This window comes from Capsicum annuum, chromosome 2 (assembly GCF_002878395.1).
Source record: "Capsicum annuum cultivar UCD-10X-F1 chromosome 2, UCD10Xv1.1, whole genome shotgun sequence".
In the NCBI taxonomy this organism is placed as follows: Eukaryota; Viridiplantae; Streptophyta; class Magnoliopsida; order Solanales; family Solanaceae; genus Capsicum; species Capsicum annuum.
In genome coordinates, this window is record NC_061112.1 from 134,708,087 (window position 1) to 134,715,929 (window position 7,843).

Below are 7,843 nucleotides of genomic sequence, written 5' to 3' on the forward strand. Positions count from 1 at the left end.
TTGTGGCAGAATTTTTGAGGAAGATCCTAAAAAATTCTACAAAAGTCGTACTTCAAGATCAGAAAAGTTTGCAAATCAATGATTGACAAGGTGCATCAGGAGAGCAAGAAATACCAACACAGTCAGTCTCTCAAAACTAAAAAATTTTCTTTGGATGTAGGAACAGTGAAGTCACAAAGTCGACATCGTTAAGCATGACAAAGGGCATTATCAGATCTATTGCGGCCTTGCCATGATAACCCAGACAACTTCTCCTCTTTATTTTCCTCTTGATTAATGTTTTTATTACTTTGTTATGATCTCTAACAGTTTCTCTGATTTTATAGGAAAATAATATGGAATAATGATAAAGATGTAGAGATATTATTCGAACCACTATCTCTAAATCATCACGAGTCAAAAGACTCCATTTTTTATCTTTAAACTCTGCCTTTTGTTATATTATTGACTTAGCTATAACAAATTATTCCATTATTAATGAGTATTATTCGAGTTGTACAGGTGATGTTACGTAGGATCACTTCTAAGAAATAATGCAAAAGTGTCTTCTCAAAATTTGAGTATCCAATCCAGAGTCTCAGAATATGTGCAGTGTCTTTAAATGACTCCTGATTCAAAGGATGAAGTTTAACAAATCAACTTCTATCACTTTGTATCCTATTTGGATCATCCGCCCTTTCCAAAGAACATATTTTATTATATTTGGGTCGTCTATACTTTCAAGAGGACATACCTAATTGTTACTTCGTTCGAGGTGACACATCTCATTATATTTTTGTCATTCACCATTTATTATTATATTTGGGTCGTCCATCCTTTGAAGAGGACATACCTAATTGTTACTTCGTTCGAGGTGACACATCTTATTATATTTTGGCCATTCACCATTTATTATTATGTTTTGGTCATTCACCATTTATTATTATGTTTTGGTCGTCCACCCTTTCAAGAGGATATATCGAATTATCACATCATTCGAGGTGACCCATCTCATTATATTTTGGCCATTCACCTTTTTAAGAGGGACATATTATACTATACGGACTGTTACCTCCTTCAGAGAGACATATGATTATGTTATGGACCGTTACCTCTTTCAGAGTGACATCTTATTATGTTATTGACCATCACCTCCTTCAGAATGACATATGATTATGCTATGGACCATCACCTCCTTCAGAGTGACATCTTATTATGTTATGGACCGTCACCTCTTTCAGTATGAAATCTTATTATATTATGGATCGTCACCTCCTTCAGAGTGATATATTACTATATTATGGACGGTTATCTTCTTCAGAGTGACATCTTATTATATTATGGACTGTCACCTCCTTCAGAGTGACATATTCTTATGTTATGGACCGTCACCTCCTTCAGAGTGACATGTTATTATGGACAGTCACCTCCTTTAGAGTGACATATTATTATTATGAACTGTCACCTTCTTCAGAGTGATATATTGTTATGTGATGGACCGTCACCTCCTTCAGAGTGACATCTAATTATATTATGGACCGTCACCTCCTTCAGAGTGACCTATTATTATATTATGGACCGTCTTGCCTTCAGAGTGACATTTTATTATGGAACATCACCTCATTCGACGTTATATGTCATGAATTTCAACCTACTCCAGTATGGCATACTAAAACAAGGTATGTACGATTGCCCTTACATTTTATTTGCTACTAATAAGTTCAGTGCAGGTGATTATGAGATATGTTGTACTATCACTCAGTTCAAAGTGGCATATTATATTCAAAATGGGTCGTCCGCCCTTCAATGAGACACGTTGGACCATCACTCCTTTCAAAGTGGCATGTTATATTTAAAATGATTCGTCCGCCCTTCAATGAGACACGTTGGATCGTCACTTCATTCAAAGTGGCATGTTATATTCAAAGTGGGTCATCCGCCTTTTAATGAGACACGTTGGACTGTCACTCCATTCAAAGTGGATGCTGCATTTTAAATGGGTTGTCCACCCTTCAATGACACACGTTGGATCGTCACCTAGTTCAAGGTGACACAGTATTTTCAGAACAGGTTCGACTATCTCAGCATAGTATGTTCAAATAGGTGTGGACATCTCCATAAAGGACGCAGCACAACATGAAACTTTTTCTTAGCAGCAAACTGGGATATAGTCTGAAGAGGGATTCAAACTCTTTGGATGCGAGTCAAAGGACGACTTTCGCCATCATCAAACCACACCCCTATTAGAAGGTATATGGGTATTTTAGGATTTTTTTTGTCTCAGTTTCACCTCTGTGGCAAATTCTAAACGCGCACCAGAGGTAGTTTTCCACTTCTTTGAAAATCTGGTGACAACAACCCTACAGCTTTGGAAATTGTGCCCATGTAACTCTTAGTTGCGGGTGTAAGGGGCCCACATTCGCTATTGAGATAAATGCAAGCCTTTTTTTCACAACTCAATATATTTGTCACTCAATCCTAAGCCAAAGATTGTCTAACGTAAAACACTATTTTTTCTACCGATCGAGTCAAAGTACAAGCAGTTTGATTTCCTGAATCACTGGACATGTAGGCTGGGCTCTATGTAGAAAACTCAACTGCATTCCAACCTCTACCAATTCTCTTATTCCCCGGCTTTTCAGTTTTACCAAAATTCAAAACTCGTAACAGCTTGTGAATTTTTTGAAAATAGTTCTTTAAAATCAAGCTTATTGAACTACAAGTGGCTTGAATTCTCATGCAACCTGAGATATGTAGAAAACCTGAATACCGAGGTCTATCCATAACTCAAAAAAAAAATCATGCGAAAACCAATCTTTCTAAGGGACGAATTGTGGTCAGATAAAATTAGGAACGCCAAACTCACTTTGGCCAGAGTTACTCGCATTTACTCTAATCAAAGGGAGGGGACAGGTGTTGACACACCTAATTTTTGTCCTTCACAATCCAAATTAGTTTTTGAGTTTCTCAATTTAAAATAGTTTTAAAATATTTATCTTAAGTTATTTTTGAAATAAATTTCAACCCACCTTTTGAATTAAGATATTCAGTGTTTAACTATACATAATTATATAATTATCAATTAAAGAAAAATACTTTAGAATTTATTCATAGTAAAAGTTTGATTAAATTGCGAGTATTCTACCTTTCTCAAGATTGATTGAAACTAAGAAATTGATGTCATAATTAGTTTCATAATTTTTATTTATTATTATTATTATTATTATTATTATTATTATTATCATTCTAACTATTATTATTGTTATTTGAAAAAAATAAAAAATAAAAATAAAACTGTGTTTATTTAGTATTTATTTTAAAATTATTGAATTTGGGAAACTCGTCAAATTAATTAGGAATTTATTTCGTCTTAACTTTGTCCAATTAATTCAGTTATGGATATTTTATTAAATATGAAATAACTATAATTTATGTTAGGGCAAATCACATAAATATACAATTTAAGAGTAAATATTACAAAATATACAACTAGTTTCATTTTTACAAAATATACCACTAGCAAACTAACAAAACTTATCAAATAAGACAAAAAGAAGAAAAAAAATAGTTAAAAGTATCTTTCCTATAATTTCTCCTAATATATTTTTCAATTTCATACCCACCTCCATGACAAAATTATTTTGGGGAAAATTTTAAAATTATTACTATAAAATTAGCATACACAAAAGAACATGAAATTTGAACTGTTACTTTTCATTCAACAATTTCTTCTTCTTATTCTTTCCCTTCTATTTTATAAAGGATTTATTTTTGTTTTTCTCCTTTCTATTTTTTCTAATTTTTATTAATTATGTACCTCTTTTTTTTTTTTTTAATTTTCTTGGTGCGTTCTTAAGTATCACGGGAAGAATATATAGTTACCCATATGTAAAGATTGAATTTTTAGGATTTCTTTTGAAGAAAGACCTGGGAAAAAATATATAGTTATCCATCTTTACATCAATTTCTATATATTTCAGATAACATAAAATTATTAATATACCTATTTCTGTATATTTCAATATAAAATTATTATTATTGATAAACCTATTTGTAAAGAGTTCAAACACTAAAAAATTATTGATACACAATTTCTAAGACACCTTAAAATAAAATTGATGATATACCAATATCTATATAATTCAGACATCATAAAATTATTAATATATCAATTTCTAACTATTCCAAAAATCATAAAATTATTGATACACCCATTTTTATACAATTCAGACACCATAAAGCTAGTGATACACCAATTTCTATACAATTCATACACCAATTTTCATACAATTCATACATTATGATACATCAATTTATATACAATTCATGCACAATAAAATCATTGATACAATAATTTTTATACAATTCGAACACCATAAAGTTACTGATACACCAGTTTCTATATAATTCAGACACCATAAAGCTGGTGGTACACCAATTTCTATACAATTCAAACACAAATTTCTATATAATTCATACATCATGATACACCAATTTCTATACAATTCATGCAGCATAAAATCATTGATAACCTTCACTTGCCGGTGTCATACAAAAATGCTCTAAACTCCTAAAAAATGTCAAAAGATTCAATCTAGTTGGCCTCTTCCTTTCCAACAACGTAGAAGTAGAAGAACAGAAGAACAATCAGTAGTAACAAACATTGACAAAAGACCCAAAACCTCCATCGAAAATCAAATCGTGGCCATCGTCGCCACCATATCGGATTCCTCCACCGTATCCAAAACAAAACACAAAATATACTGACTGACGAACAAACAGATCGTCACCACCATCATCAAGAGTGATAAACCCAAAAACGTTTTGGTCATTGAATCACTTGACGATTTCCTTAACCCTTTGTACAATTTCTTAAGCCATTTTTTTTTCACAAACAAAACCTTAAAAATTCTTTTGTGTTCTCCTTGGTATTATCACTGTGGGGTATTTGCCCCAATTCTTGCTCTCTTTCTTGGAGTACATTCCGTAGAAGATTTTGAATTCACCATTTTTGCATTCTATCTAAGCTCTGAAAAATATGAGTGAAGAAAATGGTGATGATAATTTTATCCTAATTCGGGTGGAAAAATTGGTCAGGATTCTTTTTTTTTTTCTTTTTGGTTAAGAATGGTGAGGATATTTTTTGGTTAAGAATAGTGAGGATTTTTTAAATTTTTTGGTTAAGAATGGTGAAGGTTCACTATGAAGTGTAAGTATGAGAAAATTAAAGAAGAAGACTCTAGAAATAAATACATATACTGGAAAATATATAAAATACCATAAAGGATAAATACATATCCCATAAACTCAGCCAATTTACCTAAATTAATTCCAAAATATTTTTTTTTCCTTAAATTTCGGATATGCAATTTTTAAAAATTAATTTTTAGTGGATGATAGATTTTGTAAAGAAAAAAAAGTACTGATATATTTTGTAATTTAGGCTCTAAATATGTATATTTATGTGATTTTTCCTTTATTTTAATTGAATCCAATCCCTTTGTCTCCCCAATTTCCTAAGCCCAAATCCCACATGGCCCAATTCCCTTTACTATTTGATTAAGAATAACAATTCCAGCGGCCCAAGAACCAGCAAACAAATTACCCAACCCCTTTTCCCATTTCTTAAAATTGGGCCAAAACAACCCACCAGCACTGCAGCCCAATTTCCTTGACCATCAGCCCATTCCCTTCAACAGCCCCAACCTTATTCTTCCAAATTAACACTTAGCCCAATAAATCACATGATCCGGCCCACACCTATATTTCCCTTTCCCTTATCAAAAACATTCAACAACCATTACAGTCATTTTCAACCAAATAAAAAAACACCAACAATTCAACGATTTTCAACAAACAACAGCTGTAACAATCAAAATTCAATCGACAAATCTCTTAAATCACGGTAATTCCCCGCTCTCCATTTTATCTCTGTAATTTTCAGGAGCCTCAATTGTTGACTTTGGCTTAGAAAAAATTCTTTATTTTTTGTCAAAATCTGATCCTCATTTGAGGGGGATGTCTTCCTCCTACTGATTTTCTTTGAAATTGCTCAAAGATTCCGCTCAAACGGCTATTTTTTGAAATTCGAACAAATATTTTTTTTTCAATAAATAGAAGTTGATGGAGAGGAATTAGGGGAGGAAAAATTTTTGGGGAGAACTTTCGAGGAGAGAACTTTATTTTTTTTTGTGAAATCTTTTTTTTAGAGGTTTTGGAGATTTTTTTTTTTTGGCTTACATAGCTATAAAATTCGGAAAGAAAGTTGAAATCCGACAAATTTGAAGTTGAAATTCCAGTGGTGGCGGAAGTCCGTCGTCCCGTTCGCTGCCCGAAAAAGGTAAACTCATTCTCTTTAATTTTTCTTTTTTCTTTTTTAAATAAAAAATAAAAATAAAATTCTATATTGGTGCTTGGATTAAAGCAGTTAGGTGTATTTTTTTTTTTTGGGGTGGGGTGGGGTGGGGGGTGGGGGGGTTTCATAATACAGCAAGTTGAAGCTGCGCATGTTGGGAATTTGTCTCCCTCCCTTTATTTATTTAACGTACATCTATCTCGTAAAGGGCATAAAGTGGTTAAGGGTGTATTCATTATGACATAAATCCAAATTTTAGATTAAGTAGCATGGAGTATGTTGTTTCATCCCTAGTTGTTTATTCTAGTAGGTAGATTCAATTTTTTACTAAGCAATAAGACCATGTTTTTGATGGACATTTATCCATGTCATATGTCATATGAATTACTTAGCAAATTAGCTATGACAACCCTTTTATGGTATATTTTTTTTCTTCATTTATCGCATTGTTGTGTAAATTGTTATATGTATTTTTTAATTATGTAGTAAGAGCACTTGAATAGTTACTAATTTTGTTTTCCTCTCTTGTTGAGTCCAACTGGACTCCATCGCCCCTGCATATTCTCGAGACCAAAATCATCCATACTAGAGTCAAAAATCTCCATCAAAATCTGCCTAGGGGGCTGATATACATTGTATACAGCAGATATACATGGTAAAAAGGCATCTGCGCATCATCACGAGATTTATGATGAAAAGTGGAAAGGAAATAAACAGTTTTCGACACTGATATACACTATATATGTAGTGATATACAAGGGAAAACGTAGAAAAACAAGGCTGGTATACATGTGGTATACACTGCAGAAAAATGGATCAAAGTCCATAAAGAATAGGCACAAAGTTGGCCAGATTTGAAATGGGCCAAACAGGGGCCCAAATCTCAACTTCATTTTCTTTCTTACACTTAATTTATGTTGATTGTAATTTGTGCTAGTTTTATTTTAATTAACCTTGGTGAATCCCTAAAGCGTTGTCATTTTATTTTATCTTAGTTTCCTTTCACTTAATTCATAATTTCTTCACCTAATTTATATTGTCTAAGACGAATTAAATTAGTTCCTTCATTTTTCTCCTTAAAATGAGTTTATTTTAAAGGTTAAGAATTTTATTCCAAAATGACATTTGTTATGTTCAACACTCTTTTAACATTTTTCTAAAAAGTATTTTCTACAACATAATCAACTTTTCTATAACGATTAATAATAAATAAATAATTTCATAATCTTCTTCTTTGCAAAGGAAAAATCATTCCCTTCTTAAATTCAAAAAGTTACAATTTAGTTCAATTGAAATAATCTATATTCTCCTTTGAATAAATAATTGTCCTGTTGGAATATTAAATAAATAATCTTATTATTTCCTATAAAAAATCAAGTGTTTACCAAGATTAATCTTTTGCAAAATTAGCCACTTTAATCAATCAAGTTAGTCCTTTTTGGTATACCGTTTTAAACGGACGCTCCTAAGTGTCTTAAAAACCTTCTTAGGGCGTTGATTGAGCCCTTA

General features: G+C 31.9%; 1 long non-coding RNA gene across 1 annotated transcript; it reads left to right on the top strand.

The window, feature by feature from the left end:
• The first annotated feature begins 5,602 nt into the window (after window positions 1-5,602).
• On the top strand, window positions 5,603-7,321 carry LOC107859608. The gene is made up of 2 exons (XR_001671415.2): window positions 5,603-6,319; window positions 6,868-7,321. It is a non-coding gene; the product is annotated as an uncharacterized LOC107859608 (long non-coding RNA).
• The last annotated feature ends 522 nt before the right edge of the window (window positions 7,322-7,843 follow it).